General features: G+C 53.9%; 1 pseudogene; it reads left to right on the forward strand.

Annotated features, from left to right (window-relative positions):
• Positions 1-2,647: 2,647 nt before the first annotated feature.
• On the forward strand, positions 2,648-5,783 carry LOC136995967 (olfactory receptor 14A16-like; annotated as a pseudogene).
• The last annotated feature ends 1,927 nt before the right edge of the window (positions 5,784-7,710 follow it).

Genomic DNA, 7,710 nt, shown 5'->3' on the forward strand with positions numbered 1-7,710 from the left:
CAACAGCCTGGGAGAACTTATTGGTGTAGACTGAAGCCAAGAAGGCATCGAGCTCCTCACACCTATCTGCATCTGCTGTTAATAGATTCCTTGCCTGATCCAGCAGGGAGCCAACATTTTCCTTTTTACTCTTTTACTGTAACTGAAGCTGTAGCAGCTCTTCTTCAAGCTCTTCAGGTTCCCTGCAATTGTCAATCCTAGGGGAGCTTTGGCTTCCCTAACACCATCCCTTCTCACTGGACAGTATTTCTAAATACCATCTTGCAGCCCCTCCATCCTTCTGCTCCTTATTGCCCTGGAGCTCAGTCCTGAGTTCCCAGTGTAGCCAAGCTGATCTCCCAGGATATCTGCTAGTTTTACTGAGTACCACTATGGACTATTTTTGTGCTTGCTGGGTGCTGTCCTTAAAGACCTGCTGGCTTTCCTGAGCTGCTGGGCCCTTCATAGCTGCCTCCCATGGGATCCCCCACCAGTCCCCTCAACAGGCCCAAGTCTGCCCCTCTGAAGTCCAGGGTCTGTGCTCCTCTACTGTCCTTCCTCACTCCACTCAGGATCAGGAACTCTACTTTTTCTTTGCCACTGGAGGCAAGGCAGACACTGACTGTACCATCCCTGATCAGTTCCTCCCTGTCTGAAGTTTTCAGATACAAAGAAGCATCACAAATCGTGCCTTTGTGCTAAGAAGCTGTCCCTGATGCCCTCCGGAAACCTCCTGGCCTGCTTGCACTCTGCTGTTTGGCCTTCCAGTTCATGTCAGGGGGGATTAAAGTCCCCCCAATAAGAACCAGGGTCTGTTATCCACAGACTTACTCACGTTGCTTAAAGGAGATTGCGTCCACCTCCTCACCCTGATTGGACGGTCTGTAACTCCTATTGCGATGTCACCCACAAGCTCTCACCCAAACCCTTGCCTCTCCCATGGAAGAGCTCCACACATCTGAGCTGTCCCTTCACACAAAGGACATCCCCTTTCCTCATCTCCCCCCGTTGGTCTCTCCTGAAGAGTTTGTACCCTACTGTCGGGGCTCTTCTATCATGCAAGTGATCCCACCACATCTCAGTACTCTAGCAATGTTTCAATCAGATTAGTCATGGTGCAACCTGTTACCAGGAGCCAAGGACACTGTGTGTGCGATGGCCTCACTTCAGAGCAGAGCCACGCTGGCATAGATAGCAGGTGGCAATGTAATGGTGAAAGGAGGTTCCCACTAAGAGAGCAAAGCCTGCAGTGCCCAAGGCCAGGGAGAAACAGAGCTGGGCTGTGCAGGAATGCCAGGAGACGGGTTGGCTGCCTGAGATGACTCTGCAGCACCTTGGGGCCTGTTACAGAGGTGAATCGATCTCCAGGCAGCACAAGTGCCACTGAAGAAGTCCCTGGCCCTGACTAGCCTGTGATTTGGCAGCCTGAGGTCATCATTAGCCCAGTTCCTGTTCATATCATCTAGGGGTGAGAAGAGGTTCAGGAGGAGGAAAGCTAGAAGGTTTTAAGGGTGCAGAGACTAGAGCAGAGACCTTGGTGTGATGTGCCTCTCCCATTTGTGAAGCATGCTTGGCTGTAGATCGGAAGGACTTGGCCTAAAGGCAGTGGTGGGATCCAGTTGTTTGGGCACTGGTAGGAAACCTGAGAAGTCCTGGGGCACTTGCCCAGCAACCACTCCAAAGGGGCATGGTTTTCCTAGAGGTCCCATGCTGTATCTGCTAGAGACATGTGTTTGTGCTGGACACCCCAGGCATCCTACATGGCCCTGCAGGCCTATTTCTATGTCGCTGAATCAAGTGCCTGCACTGGACGACATCAGCTGTTTGCAATGTCGGGATCTGCATGTGTCTCAGCTTCCTGGTGAGTGGAGCTCTGGTAGCAGTGGGCATCTAGTATCCTTTCAGGTGGCCAAGGCAATTCCCTGACTGGCCCTCAACTCATGCTCTCGAAGGATGGAGGTGTCACACTTGATCCATCAGAGCAAGCAGACACTGGCACATGTTTTTGACCACCTCTGTCTCTTCCAGTGTCTCCAGGTGTTTGTGTGTGAGCAACTGACTTCCACCCTCCATCTCCAGTGATTACGATGGGAGCATAGACCTCGATCTTGCATGCAGACATCCATACTGTGCTCACTTCTGCCTGGGCAAGGGGACTCCCACTTCCTGTGTATTTTCTGTGGAGCTCATGGGAAGGATCTGAACCCCACTGCATCCCAGGGCCTTCTGAAGCAGCCTGAGAAGCCCGAACTGACTCATCTGAAGCAATACCCAAATCATGGGAAAACAAACTCTATTCTTGTCCCTGTCGAGGTGTCCTGCCTAGTTAAGAGATGGGAATAGGGGCTTCCTGAGTGGGACGTTTCCACCTTTCATAGATAGTCATCCTCTGATGAAATAAAATGCAATGTTGGAATCAGTCTGTTTCCATTCTTTAGAAAAGGACAATAGGTGATTATTTTAGTCTACTTCAGGGAACATTTCCCAGGAGGAGGGAGCACAAGGGACAGAGAAAGTCAGGCCTGCTCTTGGGCAGGGCCAGGCTCCTGCAATGGAAGGAGCTGATGGCAACCTGGCAGCACGGCCCAGAGACAGCTCAGTGTGCAGGAGCAGCTCCTCTGCAAAGAGTAGCAGGGCTCTGGGTGCTGCCTGCTGCTGCTGGCAGGAGATGAGACAGAGAGATGTGAACTACACTGTGGAGTGGGAGGACAGAGGAGAGCTCGTTGTGGGAGAAATCATCACAGCCCTGAAGACGGTAAGTCTCTGGCTGCAGGGCAATACTGCTGAGGTTCCTGGAAAGGTCTTGAGACCCATCCAGTCACATGATTGGATCTTTAAGGATTGATCTCCTGGCTTCTCCTGTGCAGAGGAGGGGGAGATGCTTCAGAGCAGGGATTCCCTGCCACACTGTCACAGGGACAGGGCATCCTGCTACCTTCTCCCAAGGATGCTGCAGGTGTGTGAAGCCTGGGTGTGCACACAGGTCTGTCCAGGTTTGTGAGTCAGAGCAGTGTCGCTGTGCCCCAGGGTGCTGTGTGCCCAGAGTAGTGACTCTGCCGCCTGCAAGGGTCAGCACTCAGCCTGTCCGGGAAACTCCCCACAGTGCTGTGGGGAGAAGCTCTGGGTGGGAGGAGAGACCCCCGTCAGGGCAGGTTGACCATTCCCTCAGGAGGGTGCTGCATGGGTCAGGTCTGCCTACAGCTCCAGCTCACTCCTAGGACATTTCTAGAGGGGACTTTCCAAATGGAAGGTCAAGGCAGGAGACACATAAAAGGGAAGGAGCTCTCATGAGTCTGTGCTTTCAGTTTGATTCTCTTTGGGTGGAGTGAAATGGGATTGGATCTGTCAGGTTTGGACAGGGGATGGAGGCTCCAAAACAGTGACACTAAGAGAGGATCAGTTCTGGGAGGGACTCAGCAAATGCCTTCATCCATCCCTCAGCCTACAGACAGAGCCAGCATCACCTTTCCAGCCTCAGCAAGGTTTGTCTCACCTGCTCCTTAGCACCTGCAGACATGGAGGTGCCCCTGGGAAGTGTCCTTCGCCCAGAAGGTTTCTGCAGGGCAGAGCTTAGCACGCAGTGGGTGGGATGGTGTCTGTGAGCACTGAGAGGGGAGAGACATGGGGACAGAGAAACAGCTCCCTGCAGGGATGGCTCCAGGCAGCAGAGTCATGCTCAAAGTGCGAGAGGAAACTGTCAACTCCAACGCCTCCTCTCCTCTCCCAGGCAGCACAGCCCTCTGCTCTCAAGGCTGTGGGGTCCAGGCCAGGAGTTGTTTCCTCAGCAGCCGGACCTCCAGGAGAGGAGACGCTCCTGAGTGCCCCTCTGTCCCTCCCTGTCCCTGCCTCCCTCCTCCCAATCTTGCAGATCCTGCCATGCAAACGTGTCCTTGACAGTGAGGTGCCCAAGTGCCCCTCTAAGCTGGTGGGTCTCTGGGCAATGCAGTGTGGGGGTGTGGGAATGAGCCAGGTCTCTCGTCAGGACACCCCATCCTTAGGACATTCTGCCATTTCCCTGGGGTGTCTGGCTGGGCTGCAAGCTGCCCTCCACAAGGACACAGCTCTCCCACCGCAGCTGCGTGTTATCTAGGTGCTCCATGGAGAAGCCACCTAGATCCTGAGGCCACGCTGGGACATGCTTCTGGGAGGCTGGATGTGGGCAGCTGGAAGGAGCCTGATGTGTTACTGGCTAGAAGGGGAGGGCTGAGACCTGCCTCCCATCCCCTCAGAAAGAGTGCTGATGGGCACTTTGCAAGTGCATTCCTCTGCTCTCCGCGGTGCGTCTTCTCTTTTGGGTAACACGAGTGCAACTGTCCTCCACCTCCTAGGTGTGAGCACAGGGCAGCTGGGAACAAGACAGATGGACAGGCAGCTCTGCTCCCTCTGCACTATAGCCAGAGTGAATCCTTTTGGCTCTCCAGAATCACAGCTGCTCACTCTGAGTGCAGCAGCAGCAATGCTGAGGATTTCTACCTCCAGGAATCCTCCTCAGGAGTGACTGGGTCAGCTAAAGAAAACCAAAAAAGCCTTAAAACTATTCATGCACCCACATTATTTAGAAGTGGGAGTGAAGATGCTGAAAATGCCTTCAGCATTATGGGTGGATGAAATCTGACTGGAACTGGGAATATAACAGTTTAATCAGCCCTGTTCCCATGTGCGCAGTGCTGTAGGTCAGGGCGGAGTACTCTGGAGCCCACAGGCAGAGGTCCCTGCTCCTCACGGTAAACTCAGCCAGCACAAAGCAGAGCTCAAGCCATGGAGCTCAATGACAGTGCTGCTGAGATGGGGAGAAGTAATGTGTGTGTGTTTGGGGGAGGCCATGAGAATTTTTTGCTCAGAGAAGTCTGCCCTAACTTGTCAATGTGTCTTCTTCCTCGGACAGTCCCCCTGTGCCGCAGAGGAGCAAATGTCCAACAGCAGCTCAGTGAATGAGTTCCTCCTCCTGGCATTTGCAGACACACGGGAGCTGCAGCTCTTGCACTTCTTGCTCTTCCTGGGCATCTACCTGGCTGCCCTCCTGGGCAATGGCCTCATCATCACAGCTGTAGCCTGTGACCACCACCTCCACACCCCCATGTACTTCTTCCTCCTCAACCTCTCCCTCCTCGACCTTGGCACCATCTCCGTTGTTGTCTCCAAATCCATGGCCAATTCTCTGTGGGATACCAGGGCCATTTCCTACTTGGGATGTGCTGCACAGCTCTTTTTCTTTGTCTTTTTCCTTTTGGCTGAGTATTCTCTCCTCACTGTCATGGCCTATGACCGCTTTGTCGCCATCTGCAAACCCCTGCACTACGGGACCATCATGGACAGCAGAGCTTGTGTCAGAATGGCAGCAGCTGCCTGGGCCAGTGGTTTTCTCAATGCTCTCCTGCACACTGCTAATACATTTTCAATACCACTCTGCAAAGGGAACACAGTGGACCAGTTCTTCTGTGATGTTCCTGAGATCCTCAAGCTCTCCTGCTCAGACTCCTACCTCAGGGTGGTTTGGGCAGTTGTGATTAGTGCTTGTTTAGCCTTTGGGTGTTTTGTTTTCATTGTGCTGTCGTACGTGCAGATATTCACTGCTGTGCTGAGGATCCCCTCTGAGCAGGGACGACACAAAGCCTTTTCCACGTGCCTCCCTCACTTGGCCGTGGTCTCCCTGTTTATCAGCACTGGCCTGTTTGCCTCCCTGAAGCCCCCCCTCCCTCTCCTGCCCAGCTCTGGATCTGATGGTGGCAGTTCTGTACTCAGTGGTGCCTCCAGCAGTGAACCCCCTCATCTACAGCATGAGGAACAAGGAGCTCAAAGACGCTCTAAAGAAACTGGTTCAGTAGGTACAATGTCAGCACCAATAGCTCTCCCATGTGCATCTGCTCCTCATTTCCAGGGTATTTGGCAACATAGCTAGGTGTTGCTCATGTCTCTCTTTCTTACTTACTTTTCTCTGTTATATTCTCCTGAAAGAAATCATATTTTGCTTTGTGCCACTTGTCCTCGGGTATCTCTCATTTGAATCTGATTGAGAGACCATGTTGAAGCAGGAAGCCAGGCTTCCCTCTTCGTCAGCAGAGATGGGAGAACCTCTGAGCCTGCTAGTCTGAGCTGCTTGGATGCCTTCAGTGCAATGAGGAGAGTTTCCCTTTGCAGTGTCTCTTTTGGTGCAGACACCAAGGGAGCTCAGGGGGACAGAGTCAGGGTCCAATGAGTACAGGCGTGGGCAGACCATGGGTCCTGTGTCCCTTAAGAGTGCTCAGCTCTTGTGGCCACAGTCAGGGTATGATCTCACACCCCTCTCCTGTTACAGTGGCATCCGGCTGTCACCATGGCCTAATCTGTTCCCTCTACAGAGCTGCAACACTCCAAGTAGAGTGAGAGTGGAAAGGAGGAGAGAATGGACAAAGTCTGTGGGCCTACTGATCCCTTACATATCAAGGATTCATTTGTTGGTGACCAGTGGCAGTGGAGCTGGTGAATGGTCTCTGAATTTCCTGCCTGAGGCTGTCCCGTAGGGGACAGTGCTGATGAGAGATGCCCATCCTTCTGGAGGGGAATCCTAGCCCCCAGGAGAGCTCAGGAATCTCCAGGGACAGCGTGTGCCTGGTGTGGGCAGTGAGTGGAGCCTCACAAAGTGAGCAACAGTCCACAGTGGAGTGACCAGAAAGTAGAGCACTAAATGCAGGTACGCATGGGGAAAGGAGGGCTCTGCAGTCTCAGGAAAGGCAGTGGGGAGCCAGGAGGCGCAGGGAAGGGGCACTGGAGAGTGATTCCTGCATCCTCAGGGAAGAATCACAGGCTGGAGCCTTGCCTGAGTTATGCTGTGGACATGCCTGTGCCTGGCCCTGCACCTCTCATGTCCGGACCTGTCCCTGTCCCCATCCTGCTGACCTGACTCCCATCTCGACCTTGAACCTGCCTCCGCACTACAATCAAGAAAGCCTTAGAAAGGGATGGTGGGACCCGAGCAGCACCCAGAGAGGGTTTTAGGTGCAAAAGATGACCATATATCCACAGCAACGCTTGCCTGACAGCCAATGTAAAGGAGTAAGGAGAACTTCAGCTTTGGACCCCTACTCAGCTAACACTGCCCGCAGAATCTTAGCTGGGTGAAAGTGAGGGCAGCCACTTGGGTCAGACTTTACGATGCACAGTTAGGAGAGGCAGCTCCAGTTCTCTCAAGGGCTGCACTGGAGCCATTCAGGAGGGGGCTGAGGTGGGGCTGGCACTGCCAGGGTTGCTGGGGAGAGGGCAGCTCTGCTCTGCCACACTGGGTCTGGGACTGAGGCTCAGTCTGGGCACAGCTTTTCCCTGGGGACCTCCCTGAGGAACGGCTCCAGGTGATCCTCCACCTCTGCCCTGGCAGCAGCACCAGTGCTCAGGGTGCTGGGGTGGAAGTGCACAAGGGTAGAAGGGAGACAGGCTGCCCAGGGGGAGCGTTGAGACCTTGTTTGTGCACACAGGCATGGAGTGAGGAAAGCCAGAGCTCAGCTGGAGCTGGAACCAGAGACCTTGGACATGGAAAGGGCTGGGATATTAAATATCTTTTTTGCCTCAGCTTTCCAGGGAAAGCTCTGCCTGAGGCCTCCCAGTTATGGGGGTGTTAGCAGACAGTCGTGCTCTGGGATGTGCTGGGGTGTGGTGCAGAAGAGAGGCCGTGCAAGGCTGGCCTTTTCTCCTGTTTCTGGATACGGAGACCTGCAGGAGGACGGAGCTGGTCATGGAGCACCCCACAGCTGGGGTGAG

The sequence above is a fragment of the Apteryx mantelli genome, unplaced genomic scaffold, assembly GCF_036417845.1.
Source record: "Apteryx mantelli isolate bAptMan1 unplaced genomic scaffold, bAptMan1.hap1 HAP1_SCAFFOLD_20, whole genome shotgun sequence".
In the NCBI taxonomy this organism is placed as follows: domain Eukaryota; kingdom Metazoa; phylum Chordata; class Aves; order Apterygiformes; family Apterygidae; genus Apteryx; species Apteryx mantelli.